At 47.2% G+C, this 22,018-nt stretch overlaps 1 protein-coding gene across 1 annotated transcript in view; it reads right to left on the minus strand.

Moving 5' to 3' along the window:
• Nucleotides 1-22,018, minus strand: part of LOC138513680 (V-type proton ATPase 116 kDa subunit a 4-like) — a 4,716,919-nt gene that overhangs the window by 4,326,857 nt on the left and 368,044 nt on the right. The window lies entirely within an intron of this gene.

Consider the following 22,018-nt stretch of genomic DNA (forward strand, 5'->3'; position numbering starts at 1 on the left):
GAGGAGCTCCAGCCACTCCTCTGCCGCCCACCATCAAAAGAGCACTTCTTAATCTCGCTCACTAGTTGCCCACACCCTCAACATCGCTGATCTTATCACGACCAACTGCTTGGACTTCCTGGCCATGCCTGATACTTGGGCTTCACCAGGCAGCAGGCCCAGCAATCTCACTAGCCCTTCCAGAGGGATATACTATTATCAGGGCTGACAAACTCAGGCAAAGGAGGAGTGGCCTTAATTACAAAAACCCTCCTGGGCCTCAGAGCCACCTCCCATACCAGCCTTCCGTCTGCTGAACACTCAATCAGTTAAAAGAACAAGTTACTTCTTACCTTGTAACATTCTTTCGACGGGATGTTCCTCCGACGTATTCCTTATCTTAGATATCTCCTTCCAGCTCTGCTGGCCTTGGAAAATTTTTCTCTAGAGGGCGTTGCGCGTCGATGTCCCTCGAGGCCGCGCGCAGCGTCCGTTGCTCAGTTCCGTTTTGTAGCCCACAATAATTCTTTCTGGACTAAACTAATCACCCTGAAGGAGCGTAAGCTGCAACAACAAGGGAAGTAGAACTGCGGGGATGGATGGGAGGGTCGATAAGGAATAAGTCGGAGGAACATCCCGTCGAAAGAACGTTACAAGGTAAGAAGTAACTTGTTCTTCGAAGGGATTGTGTCCGACGTATTCCTTATCTTAGATAGAATACTGCTATGGGAGCCTATCATTGGAGGAGGGAGTACTGACTTAACGCTGTCTTCTATTGATGAATAGAGTGCAGTACAGCCCTTCCAAACCTAGTCTCTTGACTGGAGGAGGAATCCAAGTTGTAAAATCGTGTAAAGGTATGGATAGACGACCATGTAGCGGCCGCACAGATGTCTTCAACCGGCACACCTCTTTTGAGGGTCGATGAAGCTGCAATACCTCTGGTCAAATGAGCCCTAAGGTTTTGAGAGGGCTCTTTCCCTGCCAGTTTATAACATTCCAGAATGGCTAGAATGATCCATCTGGAAATGGTCTGCTTAGTTATTGGTAACCCCAGCTTGTGACCTGTGTAACCTACAAACAGCTTGTCTGCCTGTCTTATCCTGGCTAGTCTACTGATGTAAAAACTTAAAGCCCTTCTAGGGTCTAGCCTGTGTAACCTCTCTTCCTCTTTCCCCGGATGAGGAGGAGGATAGAAAGATGGTAGGGTAATCTTCTGAGTGATATGGAATTCAGAAACCACCTTTGGGAGGAAATTAGGCTTCACTTGCAGGACGTCCTTGTGAAAGATTGTATGAGGGGGTTTACAAGAAAGCTTGTAATTCGCTCACCCTTCTAGCAGATGTAAGTGCTATTAATAAAACAGTTTTAAGGGTAAGGAATCTTAACGAACAAGAATGGAGTGGTTCGAAAGGTGAGCCCATCAGGAAAGTTAGGACTAAGTTTAAATCTAACAGGGGAACTTGGAATGGTCTTGGGGGATAAACATTGGTTAACCCCTTTAGAAACTTAATTACCAAGGGTAACTTGAAATAGGATGGTTAAGCGCACTGCGAGATAGCCCTTAATGGTGCCAACTTGAAGGCCTGAATTCGTGTACCACATGAAAAGGGGTCGATATTCTGTTCTCTACACCAGCTGCAAAATCTGTTCCAACGGCAGCAGTATAAAGACTTTGTTGCTGGCCTCCTTGCCGAAAGCAACACCTCCATAACATCAGGGAGGTCCCAATCCTTGTACCTCAGCCTTTCAGAAGCCAAGCGTGAAGGTTGAGGGTTTTGATGTCTGGATGGAGAACCTGACCTCCCTTCTGTGAGAGCAGATTCTCTCTGAGTGGAAGTCGAATTGGAGGGCAGATGGACAAGTCTAGAAGGTCCGGGTACCACGTTCTCCTGGCCCAATCCGGGGCAATTAGGATCATGGTTCGCCGGAATCTTCTCAGCCTCCTGATGATTTGAGGAATGACACGGACCGGTGGGAAAGCGTACAAAAGTGGAAACTCCCAGTCCACTATGAACGCGTCTCCCAGAGCTCCTCTCGGGGGAAATTCCCTTGAGCAGAACAGATCGCATTTCCTGTTGAGGCTGGTGGCGAACAGATCCACCTGAGGGGTTCCCCAAAGGGCGAAGATCTCTTGAAGGACTTCCTGAGTTAGTTCCCACTCGTGGGAGACTGTACTCTGCCTGCTCAGAGCATCCGCTGTCAAGTTCTTCTCTCCGGCTAGGTGAACTGCCGATAGAGATTCCTTCTTGGATTGCCCAAAACCAGAGCTGCATCGCCTCTCTGCACAGGGGTAGTGATCCTACGCCTCCTCTTTTGTTGAGGTAATGCATGGCCACCGTGTTGTCCGTCATTATCAGGACATTTTTCCCTTGTACAGCTGGCAGGAACGCCTTCAGCGCAAGTCTGATGGCTCTCAGCTCTAACAGGTTGATATGCAGTCCGGACTCCGATGGAGACCAACGACCGCTGATGGTCAAGTCGTTGGCGTGGGCTCCCCACCCCGTGAGTGAGGCATCCATGACTACTGTTATCTCCGGCCAGGGTTGCCAAAACTGTTCTCCTTTCAGAATGTTCTCCTGACAGGCCCACCACTGAAGATCTCGAAACACCCTGTCGGGAACCTGAAGAAGATCTGTCATTCTTCCTGAGAATTGTGACCACTGAGTCCTCAGTGCCCACTGGAGGGATCTCATACTCAGGCGAGCCTCTGGCACTAGGAAAATGCATGATGCCATGAGGCCTAGCAACCTCAAAAAGTCGAAGGCTGGGAGACGTTGGGCATTTTGGAACTTGGTAACCATCTGTAGAATATCTTGAGCCCTCACCTCTGGTGCCGAGGCTTTTCCCAGTGAAGTGTCCAGGATCGCTCCGATGAACTGGAGTCTCTGCGATGGTATCATTTGTGACTTCTTCAAATTGAGGGAGAAGCCCAGTTTGTGAAGGGAGTGGCACACGTGATCTAGCTGGATCTGAGCTTGTTCCGAAGATACAGCCCTGATCAACCAATCGTCCAGGTAGGGGTAGACGTGATTCCCTTCCCTCCTTAGACTTGCAGCCACTACCGACATCAGCTTGGTGAAGACCCTCGGGGCGGAGGTCAGCCCAAATGGCAGCACTCGAAATTAATGAGTTGCAAATTTGCATACCTCAGATATTTCCTGTGTTTGAGATGGATAGGCACATGGAAATAAGCGTCCTGAAGGTCCAGAGATACCAACCAGTCCTGGGACTGAAGGGCCTGGAGGATCTGAGAAAGAGTGACCATCTTCAATTTGTCTTTCCTGAGGAATTTGTTCAATTCTCGCAAGTCCAAGATGGGTCTCAGTCCTCCGTCTTTCTTTGGAATGAGAAAGTAAGGGGAGTACCAGCCCTTGTTCCTCTCCGCTACAGGTACCGGTTCTATGGCACCTTTCTCTAGCAGGTCCAAAATTTCCTGCAAGAGGAGCGGATCTGGAACTTTTTGAGCGCTGATCCCCGGTGGATGACTGAGGTATGCGTAGGAAAGGCAGGCAGTAACCTTGGGCAACTGTTTCCAATGCCCAAGCATCTGACGTGATAGCCTGACATTCCGCCAGATGTTGAGTCAACCTGCCTCCTACAGGTTTCCTGTGAGGGAAGGCCTCAGAGTGGTTTTGGGGCAGCTGATGCAGATGCCGATGGTAAAGAGGCACCTGCTGTTGCTGCGGCTTTTGAATATCTACCCCGTCCACATCAGGTAGTTCTTTGTCCCCTTTGAGCCGGTCGTCCTCTACCTCTTCCGAATGCGGAGTAGAAGCGAAAGGACTTGCCCCTCGCAGAGGTTCCTGTGGGACGAAAAGGTGTCTGACGGATTACAGCACCTACGTATTTTGCTGCTGCTTTTGAAGTTTGCAGTTTCTCTAAACTGTCATCCGCCTTTTTCCCGAACAAAGAAGAGCCATCAAATGGCATGTTCAAGAGCCTGGCTTGCACATCTGGGGCAAAACCAGACTTTCTCAACCAAGCTAATCTCCTGGTTGTTGTACTGATACCGTCAGCTGAATCAATGCCCGTCTGGAGGGATTCGCACATAGCGTCTTTACCGTCCTGTATGATATTCAGGAACGTCTCCCTTTCTTCTCCCTCCGGGATGCAGTCAGCCGCTGTAGAAGCACACTCCCAAAGTGAATGGCTGAATCTAGCAAGGGGGCAAGTAGCATTAACAGATTTTAACGCCATGCTACATGCCGAAAAAACTCTTTGCCATAGCATCATATTTTTTTATCGTCCCTGTCCTGCGGGACGGTAGGATAAGCTGTCTTGACATCAGTAGAAGATGCTGCCTGTACCACCAGACTTTCTGGGGATGGGTGTTTTGACAAAAACTCCGGGTCTGTAGAAGGTATTTTGTAGAGTTTTTTTATTTACTGCCGGGACGACATCTGGGGTTTCCCAGTTCGTCATAATCTTCCTCTGAAGAGCTTTATGAAAAGGCACCACAGGATCCTCCTGTGGGCCTTTGTCAAGAATATCCGTGAGGTCATTTTATTGAAAAGATTGTGAAGGTGCAGACCACCCCATAAACTCTGATCCTGGCCATTAAGGCTCTATAGGGGGTTTCAGCATGCTCCCCCGGGTCTGGCCTAGCAAACTCCACCTCAGGGGAAGTGTCTAACCCACTTGCCTCATGTAAGGAATCATGAAGATCCTTTAACCTGCGTTCTTCAGAGGAAAATTCCTCTCCAATTGGGGTTACAGGTCCCTGCAACTCAAATGTGTCTTCCTGTTCAGACAATTCACCCTCTTCCATAATTGAGGACATAGTTCTCAATTGTTCTGAACTCATAAAGGGTGTAAACCCCATTTCCAAGGCAGAGGGTGCCGAACTTGTCATAATCGGCCTCGAAAACGTCAATGTCGTCGACGCCGACGAAGGCTTTGAGCGTGGCGTCGAAAACAAAGGCGGAGGCCTCGATGACTGACCGAATTGGGATTCTGCTCGACAATCTCGACGCCATCGTCATCGAGGACCTGGGGATAGTCACTGGGTGTTGTAACCGTGACTTTTCTTGGCGTTGACGCCGGTGTCGAAGCTGGCGTCGAGTCGACAGACCCGTGTGTCGAAGGTCCCTTCGACAACGGCGTCGAAGACACCGACCTCGGCGTCGACGGAACCTTCGAGGGAGGTTTTGAGGTCATAGTCCTACTCGAGGGTTCGAGACGCGCTCGAGAGGTTTCCTTCGCCGGGTACTGCGACAGTGTTTTTGACCTTCGGGTCTTTCGACCAGAGCATCGCTCTCGGCAGTCTTCGAGGGGGTCGAGGCCGCTTTCTCGAAGAGGCTCATCATATTTTTGCGGAATTCCTCCCATTCAGCCCAAGAACTATGTTTCGTGGGGCATGGGATTCTCTTTGGAGAAACAGAGGAAGAGGAAGACGGAGAAGGGGATCTTCGACGTCTCCTCTTCGAGTGCTTCGATCTCAAGGAGTGATGGGACCCACTCCGAGACCTGGAGCGCGAATGGTGACGAGGAGACGAATGTCTCGACTTCGTCGAGGAAGAAGCTTTAAAAGTCTTACCTTTCTCCAGCTTCCCTTACGCTCCTTGAGGGCCTTAGCTGTCATGGACACAGTCCTCGCACTCCGAACAATGGTGTTCAGCTCCCAAACACCACAGAAACCCTGTGAGGGTCAGTCAGCGACATCTTACCACAATCTCTGCATTTTTTGAAGCCAGATCGAGGAGTTGTCGGTTCCGAAGAAGCCATCGAGTACGGTATTGAATAACTCGAGGTAAATAGGATTAACCTGACAAAACTGAGCAACGGTATTCCCAGGCACTGAGTAAGCACGGAAAAACGGAACTGAGCAACGGACGCTGCGCGCGGCCTTTATAGGCAGGATGACGTCGATACGGCGGCTGTCGAGGGACATCGACTCTGAGGACGTTGAGGCGCAGCGCCCTCTAGAGAAAAATTTTACGAGGCCAGCAGAGCTGGAAGGAGATATCTAAGATAAGGAATACGTCGGAGGACACAATCCCTTCGAATTACAATTTCACCCACCCAAACTATTCTTATGCATCTCCTCTACCGCCCTCCAGGCCCGATCTCTTCCTTTGATGAAGACATCACTAACCTCTCCTCCAACACTAAAACTGGCTCCCAAACCATCCTCTTGGGAGACTTTAATTTAGGATTGCAGGACCCCAACGACACATGCCCTAGCCTTGGAAATCTCCATCTCCCAACTTGGCTTCAAAAATAGAGTCACAGAACCAACACACACCAAGGGCTGAATCTTGGACCTCAATTGCTCCATAACAATCCTCCAGAATTAACCAGTTGCTTGGTCTGACCACCATTTCATCTTATTCTCCATCCAAGGGATAATCCTCCCTCCTCCCCCCCCCACAAGAGCTACTATCGCTCCCCCCACTCTATCCAGAACCTGTCGAAACATCACAATTTCCAGTCTCCGTCAACATCTTGAACGCATCTAACTACAAGAACCTAGACTAACAAGTTATTTGACCTGTACAATGCCACATTGGAATCCACCTTAAACATATCTGCCACTCTCAAACAAAAAAAAGCCAAACATATCGCCCACCTCAACAAATGGTTCATGCCAAGGTTAAAAATCCTAATGAATACCAAAAGGTCGGCAGAAACCACGTGGCGCAAATCTCCCACCAGTCACAACAAAACCATGTTCACCACAGCGGCGGCATCCTACAAAGCGGCTATCTTATCCACTACAAAAGCATACAACTCCAGAATCCTTAATGCCGAATCAAGTACCAAGGAGCAATTTAGCATCTTAAAGGAACTAATATCACCAGTTCCCCCCCCCACTGAGGACTGCATTAAGGATGCGGCTTGGTGCACAAAAATCCAACAAGATTTAGCTGACAAAATAACATTACTACAAAACAAGAAAATCTAAAAAGAGTAGCCTCTTAAAGTGGCCACCACGCTAAATGAGCGCCTGAACAAAAACCCCCATCAATGCCCACCTTTTGTGTTCTCTCAAGTGACACCCAAAGAAGTGGAAGACATTATTAAAAGTCTGAAACCTTCACACTGTCAGGAGACATTTGCCCAGCCTCCATCATTAATGAAGGAGCCAAAGAACTAGCCCCTTTCATTACCACACTGATAAACTCATCTTTGGAGACTAGTCAAGTACCCAACAATCTCAAAGCCTGGGTCATGCCCCTCTTAAAAGAAAACCAGCCTAGACCCAACAAACTACAGACATTTTACTACCGTCCCTTTCCTTTTAAAAATCCTGGATAGAGTTGCCTACCTGCAAATTCAGAAGCATTTGGAGGATAACTTAAAAGGCTTTTGTTAGGGAGAATTCTCTCTTTAGGCTGAATTTCCTAACTTTGTGAGTCCCCCAGCAGCTTTGCTGGATTTCTGGAGTTTGTTTTTTTCCTCCTGCCAAGAGTGAGACTCTTTCTCCCACTCTTGGACATGATTCATGGTATTCCTTTGATTGGTAATGTGTTTTATGGGCTCCTTTACTCCATAGGGTCTCGTGTTGTTTCCTATGTGTGTTACACAGCACCCTCCGTGCAGTAACACAGGGGTGTCATAGTGACACCCCACCATAGACTCCATAACCTGGGACGGACTACTGTCTCCCAGGGCATGTAAAGTCACCATTAGCTTTACTAGTCCAAAATTATTAAAAGAAACCAGTACAAACCATCATATTGTGGACGTACTTGTCGGGGCAATTAGATTGCCCTGGGGTCTGTTAGTCGAGGGGGCACGTCTCCGTCCCCCCTGATCGAGTTTTGGCTGGTGGCAGTGGAAACTACTTTTTATATTCGACCGTGAATATTTCCCTATGGGATTTTCCCATTGTTCAAGGCTACCAAATTTAATTATTTAATTCTCGTAGCCTCGAACATACCACCGTTTATTTAATTAATATTAATTCTCCGGTTGGTATTTTTTGCCAAGACTCGATTCTAAAATGGCGTTTGTATTCTCTTCTGTGACTCCAACCCAAGTCGAGCCCTTTGTTCCACTTTTTGGCGGGCTTCTCCACAGAAGACTCCAAAAGTGGTGCCACTTTGTCTGGGTACCACAGAGGGTGTGGGAGGGGGTTTAGGCACCCTGGACCGAGTTACCTAGGTAACTCAGGTCACACTCTTGTGTGATTGGCCCAAGTGGTGAGCCGGCCGGCTCACCACTTAGCATGTCTGATTGACAGCTAGGCTGAGTGAATGGGGGTATGCTGCATAAAAGCAGGGCTTTGGTGACTGGAACTTCAGAAGTCGCCACAGGACCTGAGAATCCAACGAGGGAGAAGCTGAGCCGACCTACCACGACAACACCACCGGTGGAGCCCTGCAGAACCGACTCACCACTTCCCGACGACAGAAGATCTCCCGGCTGGAGAGGCTTCTTCCTGACTGGTGGGCACAACCAGTTTTCCTTTCTTTCTTCGCACCCCAACCCGGTTTGTGGTCGAACTGCCCGTGCCAAGCACCCCGGCAGCCGGATAGCCACTCACCACTGAACCGCTCCTTGTACCTGAGAAACTCTGCGGCTGGTTTCTTCCCTGGCAGTGCAACGGACTCCTGTCTTCCTCCACGACGAGATCCTCTTCCCCCGGACGAAGGACTGACTTGCACCCGCTGCCAGGAACAACTGCCCCCACTGGAGTATTCTCACCACTTTAAGGTACCGTGTCCGCCAGGCCTCCCTTTCTAAAGATTGCTACAAGGTAATAACTCCTTAACCTCCTGGACTGGGCTGGCCGCCTTGACCCTCTAACTGGTCCCTTTCTGTGGTCCAACTCCTTTTTCAACCTTTACAAGACCTTTGTGCACTGCAACCGTGTGACCTTGGACACATTTCGTTTGGATCCTCCGAAGGTGGATCCAGCCTCTTGAACTCTAACTTCACGGTTTTACTTTGCCTTCCTCCCTTGTTGTGTACTTGAAAAAGCGTTGGATCTGTTTCAATTTGTTCTCTGCTTTTCTCTCCCTTTTTAAAACAAACTATTAGAGTGCCATCTACGTTAAGCGCTCACCGCTGTCTGAAAATAAGTGGGGCTTTACTTAAGACTTGTCTAATATTCTTTTAAGGGAGTGTATATCTTTTAGTGACCGTGTTTGTGAATTGATTATTAGTGCCTGTGTGTTTTTCTAGATGTGGTTTTTAATAAATAATTATATCTCTTTTACACCAAGCCCTGGTCAGTGTTTACTTGTACTATTGTGTGCTCCTGACCTATTGTGAATACTCTGTATACTGCCTAACTCTTCTTGAGGGAAGTCTGACTGATCAGCCACAGATACCAAGTGAATCTGTGGTACAGACTGCTACCAAGTGGGTTTAATGCCAAAACCTGTAGTCCTAAATCTTTTGCAGTGGTCCCAGAGGGAACTGCACAGGTTTCTGCCTAACAGCTTTAGACAATCCGGCTTTAGGAAAAGACATGGAACGGAGACAGGTCTCCTGGATTTGAAAATCCAGCTGGACGAGGCAAAGGACAAAGGAAATCTGGCGATCCTTTTGCTGTTAGACTTGTCTGCGGCTTTTGACTTAGTTCCCCACCAATTCCTAACGGGACATCTTACCACAGCAGCAGCCTTCTCCAACAACGCATCTAATTGGATCAAATCATTTTTATTCAATCAAACCACCCGAGTTTTTTCACCCTTAGCCTCAGCAGACCCAAGTCCCACAAGGCTCATGCGTGTCCCCAACGCTATATAATATATTCACGAAGCTCCTCTTCAATCATTGACAATATGGTGTCATCTACACTAACTATGCAGATAACACCCAGGTCCTCATCCCACTCACTGGACGCTATGAGGACTCTATGCTAATTAACAAAATCTATCACGAAATCCAGGCCTGGATGGCCACTAACAGTTTGTGTCTTAATGACGATAAGACCAAGCTCCTGATTGTCGGCACTCAGCCACGTCTGAATAAACTAGACCAGAGGTACACTTTTCAATATTGATGGAAACACAATCAAAGTCGCCAAGGAAATAAAAACTCTGGGGGTCTACCTCGAATCACTGTCCCTAAAGAAACAAGTCAGCTCTGTGGCGTCTTCCACAGCTTACACCAACAAGCTAATCTACAGTTGTAAATCCCATCTGTCTACTAGCAGTTGCTTAACGCTTGCCAGAGCTTTAGCATTGTCTAAGATCAACTACTGTAACACTCTTCCTAGGATCCTCCTAACTGAACCTAAACAGGCTTGCGGTCCTGCAAAATAACTAATTGAGAGCAGCACTAAACCTTTCCAGATCCAGCCACATTTCTACTATCAGATGGGAGGCCAAATAGCTCTCAATTCGAGAAAGAATTACACTTCGCACCCTGGCAATCCCTCACAAATGCCTCTCAAATACAGCTCCCAAATATTTGTCAGACAAATTCAACAAGTACCAACCATCCCACCCACCAGATCTACCCTTTCCCCATTGCCTTTCAGTACCCAGGTACAACCTAACTGCAGGTGGAGCTAGCTTCCCAGTCCAAGCAGCCAAGCGTTGGAAATCCATTCCTCTGTCCTACAGACCAGAACCATCCTTCCTGACTTTCAAAACAGATAAAAAGTTGTCTTAGCAATAAGCCTATCCGATGAAGCTCCATCCCGCCTCTCTAATCAGCCAGCCTATGTTTGCAGTCAGTCAAACAACTTTATTCGGCCTGGAAGGCCATCAAAGTGCATCCTAAAAAACAGTTCTAATACATGAACGCATGAAAAAAAAAAAAAAAAGAAGAACGACAACACACCCAAGTAGAGAACCAAACCATCCATGAGTGCCCCCCCACAGGTCTCTAGGCCAATAAACAGGAACCCTCAACCACCTTCCCTCAGGTATCTCCCGCAGCGCCTCGAGCCCAAGGCGGTTAGATTTGCCCCTGAAAGAGGACTAAACCCAGAGGAGGCTCTTGCAGGGCACACAAGGGCAGGTATAGGGGGTGCACTGACAGTAATACCACTTTTCCCTATCAGCCAATGGCCATTACATTTTTCCAATACGGCCCTTGCCAGATGGGCGCTCCCAAAAACCAGTTTGACGATGTCCGTTTTGGCTGAAGGATTGGACAGTCTGGTGCACTCCAACAAAGAGCCCATGGACACAAACTCACACTCCCCCACAGCCCGCAACCAATGTAGACATTTATTCCGCATGGCGTCCCTTGGTTCTCTTGTGCCAAAAGTGGGTTTTAGAACACCATGAAGGAGGACCATGGAGCTACTACAGCCTTCATTAGTGTGGCGCCCCAACCTCGGCCTGCCCGGACCGGGGATTGAGGCACTAGCCCTCCTCCCCACAGGGTGCTGCATCAATGGGGGCTTAGTCCTTGAGTCTCGAACAGTGGTTTCACTCCTTCGGGGTGACAGTGGGGGACAACCTAGCTTTGGACGGCTCCTCAGAGACCTAGCCACGGAAGTAGCCAGGGACGGACAGGGGATCAGGGGATGTGACCCTTTATCAAAGGCAAGATTAGGACCCCTTGGGCCGGACCCTACTGCGCTCTCACCTTCCCTACCCGTACCCTCCTCCCCCCAAGTCCCCCGTGTCCCCTTGATCAACACTAACAAAAGATTTTTGATCTCGGCCATCTCTGATAACAGGAGGTTCCAGGGACAGCTAGGGAGGGTTGCAGAATCAGAGGAAGTTTGGGCTGGTAGAAAATGTTCACCATTTGGGATGGATTTAGATGCCAGGGGAGCGCTAAGACGGGGCAAGAAGCCAACCCCTGGGGGAGCATCAGAGGTTGGCCTAGAACCAGATCTGGACGGATGGCAGGACTTCTCTCCCCTGCTCAAGTCGACTGGACCCAAGGCCTCAGGAGCCACAAACATGGGCACAGGGGAGGCGGCGGGATGGGCTTCAGCTTCAACATGAGTATGAGGAACTATAACCTCATGGTTTCGGCCGGAAAATGGATGAAAAGGGGCCGGCGCCAGAGAAGGCAACAGAGGTGGAACCCTAGATGGGGCCAGCGACACATTCCCTTTGATCAGTTTTGAAAACCCTATTGAGATCCTCTCACATCCGTTGGCCAAAGTATCCAGAAGTCCGGCTGTAGCCACACAGTCAAGACCCCCTCCAGGGGTTAACAGGTTGACAGGGGTCCCAAGGTCATCCAGAAATGGGCTTAAATGTCCAGTTGTGAGAAGAGGGATTGAAACATGATCACAGGAGGTCCCAGAGAGACTAGGTAGGGGCCCCACCTGCAAGCTGGGGGGGCAGGGTGGCTTGAGCAAGGATTCTAACGAGGCTCCCTCTTTGGTGCAAGCAGTGACCGAGGGCAGTTGGACAGGAATTCCTTTCCCACAGAGGCTCCCAATGCCAGTACCCTTTGCCTGCGTAGCCCCCAGTGCTTTACGCAACATACCTCCCCTCAGCCTTCTGCCCCTAATTGGCTTCCGATTCACCAGCGGGGCCAAGGGTCCCTGTAGACTCGATAGAAGAGAGGATTTAGAGAGGTGAAGTGGGGAAAAAGGAGAGAAAATGTCTCCACCTTCCGTGGCTCCATTGGCGATTTCCTGGGGAAGACCCACCATGATATGACCTTGAGCGCCTGCAGGGGGGGGTAGTAGGGGTCTGGCCCTCCACAATACACGCTATAGGCTTTATTGGCTTTGTTGGCCCTCCCCACAGTAAATGCCTCAGTCTCACCTCACAGTCCAGGTGCACCACCACGGGTCCGCAAACACCCTCCGCGGGACGCCAACACCCGCGCCCTTTCCCCGCGGGCTTCACCCGGCGGGCTTGCGTGTCCGTGCCTTTGAAGGTGGGGGGGGCGTGGCCAAAGAACGAAGGCCCTCCTGGGCCAGACAAAGTCCCCTCCGCGGGACGCCAACACACGCGCCCTTTCCCCGCCCTTTCCCCGCGGGCTTGTTTATACTACCCCTATGTTTGCCTAACACGCCTGCGCTTACTTGTACATTCTTCGTCAGAACTACCCATAACCACTGGTTATCATTAAAGGACACCCTAGGGAATGTTAGCAACTCTTATCTTATCTTATTACTGTTGCTTTTTTTGTCTCCTCTATGTATGTAACACCCAAGTTTTCAAGCGTCCAGTTACCTCAGGGTTTGCTGCGTGACACAAACAAATGCAAAACATTCTGCATGGTTCATAAATAAGTCCTGATCCGTCCTGGCACTGCTTTTTCTGTTTTGCGAGACTCAGCAACACTGTTGTCACGTCTTTTGCAATATTGGTGGCTGCAGTTTTCACGTGCGGTTTAGTCAATTCAAATCTGACACGTAGGAAGGGCATTGCGCGACTGAAAAGACTTCTAAAGATACCACTGAGCCTCGCACCATACATTACGGGGGTTCTGCTAAAATACAGCTGATCACTGTAACCGGCCTGGTTCATGTAATATTCCATATAGACCCCAGGGTCCCCATATTACTTCACCACGGCTGTTATAACGTTGTTTTATTAGTTTTTCAGCCGGAGAGGTCTGAAGTGCAACCGCAGCCAGATCTGTTCGTATATTAAATGATACGAACTCCCCCTGGTCGTCTCTTATCTGTATGTTGATGGTGTTGAAATAGTTTATACACACAGGGATAAACTCAGGCTTGTTGTATTGAATGTTCACAATATTGTATTGTTGTTCCCTTTAATCTCCATACTTCTAAGCAGCGGGTGTAGCTATCCCCCACTCTGATACTCCATGATATCGCTGTAAATCAGTTATCTATAAAAAACCCAGTTAATGTCAGCACAGATATTGTCCCACAGTTCTTTACTTCCAATGTGCTGCACGCTTCCCAATATGTTGCGCAGTCTTCCCGCTGTTGAAAACCTAAACGATGCGTCTGGACCTTGTAAAAAAACATTTTGCTAGTGTGGGTCTAGGTGTAACGTTGTATCACTGTACTCTGTACGATTGATGCAGTTTTGTTGATGACTGACAAGTTCCTGTATATTTGGGTAATATCCCTCTGGGACCCTGCCCGGTCAGAGCCTCAGAGGGTTTGTTCCATTTTATGATAAACGTGGCTTCCCCTGGGGCTAAGTGTCCCACGATCAGACGTACTGACCTTCAGCGAGCACCACCGTCCATTGCCCTTGCAATTTACGGGCTTGGTCAACTTCACAGCAAAGTTGGATATTTTGTTCCCTGGGAATGTCTCGGCTGAAGTGTTGCTGGGGAGCATAATATAGAAAGGTGCAGACTCCATGCCACCATGTTACACACCCGTGGCCTCTAGGGATCTGGCTAGCACCCAACTGTTGAATTTGTTAGGCTAGATACTGTTTCCTGGCACGCAACCTTTACTCTTTATGACTTTCGATTCTATAAACTCGCTGTTGGTCTTTTTACCTTTCTGGATATCCTCCCAGTAAAAAACACCTTGAACACCCTCCACCAAATAATCAATTAGCTTTCTTTGGGTTGTGGCACTGTTGGTGCCCAGGGGTTTCCCCTTCTTTCTGGAGGAGGCAGACTGGTTCCCTTGGTTCTTGTAGCGCTTCTCAGCTCCCCTTAGGCCATTGGGGTTCAAGGGCTCTCCTCTTTGGCCGAAACAGCCCAGTGTCCCTTATCCTGTAACACATGATTCCTTTTCTCTGCTCCTCCATACTTCAGTCTTTCCTTACCTTTATACTGGCTTTGGCTAATAGGATTTGGGGAAAGACTAGACTGCTGTATGTGGTTCTTACATGTAATACTCATCCTTCCATTCTTCTCCCTCATCACAGTACTCCTCTTTTTACTCCCTTGTGAGTTATTGGGGATCTTTCTCATCACAGTACTGGAAAAGGGATCTTCATTTAGGTAACTCCTATTCTTCCTCGTTCAAGTACTTAAGGGAATGGTAGGATAAATACAGCCCATGAGTCCATTAGAGAAGGGATTGTTTTTAGGGTTTAAGAATGGGGTTTAGGGTCCATTGGTGGGGATACTGCGTCTCACCTGATATTGTGTCATGCCCCTGAGAGAGGCCCACCCATGTCGTCCTCCCTCGTATAGCCACCTGCAGGTTCAGGATCAGGTAGCGGCTGCTGTCCCCTTGCCATATGAGTAGAGGCTCCCCCTGGGAAAGTAGTGATATCAGAATCATCACATACCCTTCCACTAACTCTGGCTTCCCGCTCAAGCATCTCTTCCCCGGTTCAAAGGCATAATATTGAGAAAAAAAAGTCGCATTTCTTTTTTAATACGTTTTTTATTCGAAATGGGGGGTTCCCCCAACCCCCTTTTTTTGTTTTTACCTTTTTTTTTATGTACGAGTAAAAATAAATAATTCAACTTTTTTTGTTGTTGATATTTGTCATTCGATTCAACTTTCTCAATATTTTGACTGCACACCCCCTCCCGCCCCTGCTTTCTGTCAGGGTTTTTATATTTGGAGATTTTTCCTCCAATTTGGTTTCCCCATCCCAGATAGGACCCTCTGGCGAAAATACCTCTTCTTCCCAGGGCTCAAAAGGATAAGAAAGGGAAGAGTTGCTAACATTCCCGAGGGTGTCCTTTTCTTCAAAGAAAAAAGGTAAGGGCTCTTCCATGTGTGGGTTAGATGGTTCTTTTGAACATGGAGGTCCACCCCTGTGGTTACATATTTGTACCACCTGTGAAACACATTGGTCAAATTGGGACAGGTCGCTCCCCAGGACTAACTTGGCCGGCAAGTTGGGAATTATGGCCACAGTGATCCACATTTCTTTTACCAGGATTGTTAAGGGCATCTTAAGTGGGAGGATAGCCCAGGGGCAACACGTTGGTCTTGGAAGCAAGACAACGCATAGCAACACAGGTTTGAATCACAGGCTTGCACTTAGAAACTGGTCCCTGGTATTAAGCGAGTTATAAAATAATTATAATAGTACTTATAATCATTTTACTCAGGGTAAACCTCTATGACCATGAATACACTGTACCTCCTTTTGGAAAACTCCCTTCCAACCTTTGGGCAGAAATTGAGGGGGGATGGTACAACCCTTGCTTCCACTATGTGAGTCTGCTCAGATTTTGATTTCTTATATAGTGGTGGGTACCCTATAGGTGTTACATCCGCCTGAAAACAGACAGGGGTTCTTAGCCTAACGCCATCAGGCTGCCTTTGTCCAGGGACCGCAGGCCTGTGAAACAATACCTCCTTGGCGCACTGCTTCCTCTGCTGCAGCTTGTCTGTGTCCCTTTTAGAGTTTGTGCTAGTTCTCTGGGGGTTCAAAGGGCTCTGAGTTTCCTTTGGATTGCTGCAGCTCCTGCACTTGTGTGCATGCCCATTCACTTCACGGCCTCTTGGCATTGAAGAAAGCATCGAAAATGACTCACTTGCTCTCCTTTGTTGCAACTCTTCTCAAGGCTCCACTGCATTACAGGGACCAGGCACCCTCCTCTGGACTGGTCCTATGGAATCACCAACTTTGAAAATCCTTACCGGGCACACCCAATGGTAGCCTATGGCATTTGGTATAACGGGAAACTCTCTAAACCTAACCGTATCTAAAATAAAGGTTTAGGGTTAAATACCTGTACCGGTGGTAGCTTTGTATATAGTGACTTCCTATCCTGAAATAACCTGTTTTCTCCATCCTGGAGTATATGTAAGCATTGTAATTGATTTTAAATGCTTTTGGGATTGCAGGGTCTGTCCATTGAACCACTGGGTCTATTTTTGTTGGGGTCTATTCTGCTTTTTACTCCTAAGCATCTACGTTCCTTAAGACTGTTCCATACTACATTGGTGACACCAAACATACCTAGTGACTGGTAGGTCAGAAGGTGGCATTTCTACCTAAATTTTGTATTGAAATAATCGTCAAAAAGCCCATCTATCTCTACCAAACAGGGTTTTTCCCTACTTAACAGAATATAACACGGATGTCCGTCAGTGAGGTCATCCAAATACAAGTAGTCTGTCCTCCGTCCAAACACTACCCTACTTTGAACCCAACACTAATTAACCACTAATGAAACAAAAAGGGGGTTCCAAGAGAATTACTCCCTTCTCCAGGACAGACCTCCTCAGCCTTAATAGTCTATCCTGAGATAGTTCCATTTAACTTAATCAGTTCTTTTAATTCCTCAATGGGATGGTCTGAGGGATTCATAGGCAAGTGGGGGGAGGGAGTTCCTTCATGGAACGGGAGTCCTTATCCCCAAGAGGGGAGTCTCTCCCTGTGAGGACCCACTGACCGCCATCACTAGGGGGAATGTTGCATAGTGGGCTCATCTCAGTAGCCTCCATGGGAAGGGCTCCCCTCTGGGGAGAAGTGATGAGATACTGTGAATAGTCACATAATTTACAGAATGTATTGCCTGTAATTGTGCCACAAGCCCCATTCCAACTTCTTCCACCTATGCATCCTCAGGAATATCTTCCAATACCTCACCTATCCACAACGAATCTCTGCCATCCTCACCATCATCCTCTCCCGCTTAGACTATGCAAACTGCCTTTATCTAGGCGCTCCCGCATTCCAATTTAGGAAACTCCAAAGAATCCAAAACGTTGCAGCCCTCCTGCTCATTGGCCTCCCTCCCAGAGAACACATCAGCCCCATACTGAGGCTTTCACTGGCTCCCTATTGGTCATCGAACCACCTTTAAAGCCATTTGCATTACTCATCGTTATATCCACAACACCAGCTCCAAATTCCTCCAAGATAAACTTGCACGCTACCGACCCTCCAGGACACTCTGATCCGGCACAGCTTTTCTCCAAGTTATCCCCCAATACAACTGCTCCACACTGGGTGGATCCTCCTCCTCTGTCCAAGGCCCCACTATCTGGAACTCTCTGCCTCTCCACATCCACAGCATTGACAATCTCGCATTCAGAAAGGCCCTCAAAACCTGGCTTTATCCTTACTAACCCTGAAATACCTCTCCCACTCTATGCTTTGATCACTCCTAGCACACAAATACTGGCCCAGACGCATCAGAACATCTTCAATTCGAAACCACTGCTGATGCCATTAGCGTTCACATCGGCACACACTGATAAACCCCCACAGGTGATCATACATTACCGTGTGCCAGCACCCCTGTCCCCCCACTGTTTCTCTGTTTTATAATGTGTCTCAGATCTAGGTGTTTTCTCCAATGCTCAAATGGTTCACATTTGCTGTCTCTACAATTATTGGATTCTAGTTGCATCTCCACTGCTCTGCTCGCTTTTATCTAGGTGCGTTTCCAACGTAGGTGTTCTACTCAATGCTCCAGTGTCTCAAATCTAGGTGGTTCGCCATTCACGGTTATGTCTCATGTTTAGGCTTCTATCCATCCAATACTGTGTCCCAGAATTGGGCGTACTCCCACTGCTGAATTGTCTCAGGTCTGGGTGTTTCGCCATTCACTGTTGTGTCTCATGTTCGGGCGTCCTCCCCACCTCCTCCCCCCCCCCCCATCTGATGCTTTTCTCAGACATGGACGTTCTCCCACTGCTAAAGTGTCTCAAAGTCAAGCTGGTTTGCCATTTGCTACGGTGTCTCATGTTAGGCATCTTCCATCTAATGTTATGTCTCAAGCTTGGGTGTTACTCCCACTACTGAAGTATCTCAAATCTAGGTGGTTCGCCAATCACTGCAGCGTTTCATATTTGGTTATGTTTCCATTTATTGCTTTGTCTTGACCTGGGCATTTTCTTCCACTACTCTAGGGTCACAGTTCTAGGTGGTTCTCCATTTGCTGCTGTGTCTCAAACTTGGGAGTTTCTCCCACTGCTCAAGTTCTCAAATCTAGGTGGCTCTCAGTTTGCGCGACCAGCAAATTGCCTTGGGAAACCTAGTAAAGCAACATCGAAGATGAACTCTGACAGAGTTTGACATATGTATAAATTGCACCACGTCTGGATACATGCGGCAGGCACGGGTCCCCATCCATACAAGCTAGAATACAGCAATGCCTACAACAAATCTGGTCTAGCTGCCTGCATAGCCATCCACACTGAAACCCCTTACATGCCTCAACACCTCTGCCATTAGTATACAGTGACAACCTGCAACACATTTCGGTCTAACTGGGCACTAATGGAGTCTCCTGCACTAGCAATCTGTCTCAACCAATGACAGCACCCACCCACGTGCCTGACCTCTGGGCTGCTTACTGAAACCTAGACATCCCTCCCAAATCCTAATCCTGGCAGAATGCACATATATGCATCTTAAACTAAACACATAGAATTTTCCCATACATGGACTTCGGCCTCTGAGGGTGTTCCAACCACAAAACGCATTGAGGCCATACAAATGGGGAAAGACAACTACAATACAATATAGTACAATACAGTAGACTACAATATCCTGTCCTTTGTTGGCAATCCTTATGCCTTGCCAGGTAGGGGAGGGTCCTCTTCATGCACGCACCTTGGTGGGATTCTTGCAGAAAGCCCACAAGGTTTCTTCTGTGTTTGTGAACTAGCAGGAACTGAGAGGGGGCTGGATGTCCCCAGTCCACATTCCTCCAGGGTTATGACTGTTGTTGGGCAGATTCTGGAAGTCAAGCTGTCCACTATCGGACAGTCCCCTTTGAAGAATCTGAGGATGGCATCACTACTTTCCCAGAGGAGCCTGTACCCATGTGGCAGCAGCTGCTACCTGATCCTGACCCTTGGGGCGGCTATACAAGGGAGGACCACATGGGGTGTTGACCCTCAGGGGGATGACAACATCAGGTGAGACGCGGTATCCCTGCCATTCAATGGACCCTAAACCCCCTTCTTACAACCCCAAGATAAAATCCATTACCTAATGGACTCATGGATTGTATTTATCCTACTATTACCATAAAAAGTACTGGGACAAGGATGAATAGGAGTTACCTAAATGAAGATCCTGTTTCCAGTACTGTGATGAGAAAGATCCCAATAACTCACAAGGGAGTTATAAGATCAGTACTGTGACGCGGGAGAAGAATGGAGGAATGAGGATTACATGTAATACCCACATACAGCAGTCTACACTATCTGAGCATGAGGTTGTGATGAGATAACCCACCAGTAACTCAATGATACTTCTAAATGTTACACCAAAGAGTGTAAGATTATGCCTATTGAGGACGGTGAACCTTTCAACAGGACCTACTATGCTGGAAGGATCGTGTGTCCCCTTTTTACTAGACTCACTAGGAATAAACAAACATTTATAGCAGTGTAGATCTAGAGTATGGGCTAAACATACCAGCTGGCAGAACCAGTCCTTTTTAATTTTAATACCAGAACCATAGAACCCCTGCAACCTCATATCACTCACTTCCAAAAGTCCCTCTGTTTTTTCTCAAAAATTAATTATATATATTGGGCAATCAACGCCATTATTCAGGCATTTAACTACTCATATTATATTGACCAAAATTTGAAGTGTATTTCCATCTATTGAGCTTTAGTAATCTATAATGTTTTCAGTTGACAATTTTTACTCAAGGCAATCATTTCTCAATGAATGAGGTGAGAAGCTTTTTCAAGAACAAACAGCAATTGCACTACATCTTTCGCCAGTAATGACGTAGCAGCTGTTTATATTTATCTAATGACATCACGCGTGACGTCATGACGTTTCGGGGGCCATTTTGAATTGGTCACGAGTGCCACATTTGCAATTTCGTTCGAACACAGAGGAACTGCCTGAAGGACAGCCGTCCTGCCGTAATCATGACCATTAGTTAAGATTTGAACCCAATAATAAGGTAATAGCGATTATTTGCATATGCTCAATTGTTTTGGGGATACCAGTCCCTCCATGCATTTTGGGTCCTTACAAAAAAGCACTGTGAGAAGCAAGACAATATTTAATCACATATTTGTACACTCATATTTTGAATTTCGTGTTTGAGTAGTGATACCATTGTTATCAACATAACTCAATGATCAAGAACAGGTAATCTACAATCAAATTAACTTACATTTCCTCTTAGGGACTTGACCATAATAGTGACAAGAAATGGTGTTCCTAATTTGATGCCTTGTACTTCGAGATACAGCGAGCCAGACATTTAGGTCATCATATTGTTCAAGGTAAGGACCTCTAGTCTTTTTAGATGTTCCATATTACCAGGCACTGCCTTTATGAGATTTGTAATCAAAACTGTACAATCCTCAATTATTCATCTCATGTACTGATTTACACATTCCAAACCACCATTCATTTTTAGTAACTACATGGTTTTTGAATTTACCGAAAGTTTGTTGCCCAAAAACCTTTGACATATGCTTACTGGAAGTCCACACTTCAAACCGCCACAATTGGACATAAAGTATTTAATCTAGGGTGAGTCGGAATTGACTATTTCAATTACTTTGTTGTAGCAGGTTAGGTTAGTCTAATCACACTATTTTAATACAACATGCAGTACTGCATATGGATTACTGGTGTGTATGTTCATTCATGGTCACATTCAAGATATATGAAGGGGGATTTTTTCACTCAGAACCCCTGAGGGGGCTATTAGAGCACTTCTGGCACCGGGTGTTTCTTAGTATTAGGACTAAGACTCAACAGTTAAGAACAACTCTTTTTTCAAGTCTTATTTTACAATATTATCGAATACTGAATTAATGGGTTTACCCTTTTCTGTTCTTTCATTTTATTCTTTTTTAACTCTCATCTACAATTGATTCCATCTCTCCAACCAGCAGCCTAGTCTTTCCCCAAATTTTATTAGCCAAAGCCAGTATAAAAGGAAGGAAAGACTCATGAAGTATGAGGGAGGCCATCCATGGAGAAGCAGAGAACAGGAATCGTGTGTTACAGGAGAGGAGGCTTTGGACTGCTGTTTCAGCAAAAGAGAAAGGGGGAACCCTTTCACCCCAACTGCCTACGGGGAGCGGAGAAGAGCTGGAGGAACCAAGGGGGGACCAGTCTGCCCCCTCCAAAAAGAATGGGAACCCCTGGACATCAACAGAATACCACAGCCCAAAATAAGCTAAAGACTCCCTCACTGGCAGGGGGACCAGGGTGACAATTTCCTGTGCAAAAAGATGATGGCTGGGAGAATTTATTTTATTTTTGTATATGATTAACATTAACCTTTTACAACTATTTCATCATGTATCCAAATCTTTCATGATATACTAAAAAAAACATTTAAAACAAAATAAAATATACAT

Source organism: Ambystoma mexicanum, chromosome 12 (assembly GCF_040938575.1).
Source record: "Ambystoma mexicanum isolate Mex_15411 chromosome 12, UKY_AmexF1_1, whole genome shotgun sequence".
In the NCBI taxonomy this organism is placed as follows: domain Eukaryota; kingdom Metazoa; phylum Chordata; class Amphibia; order Caudata; family Ambystomatidae; genus Ambystoma; species Ambystoma mexicanum.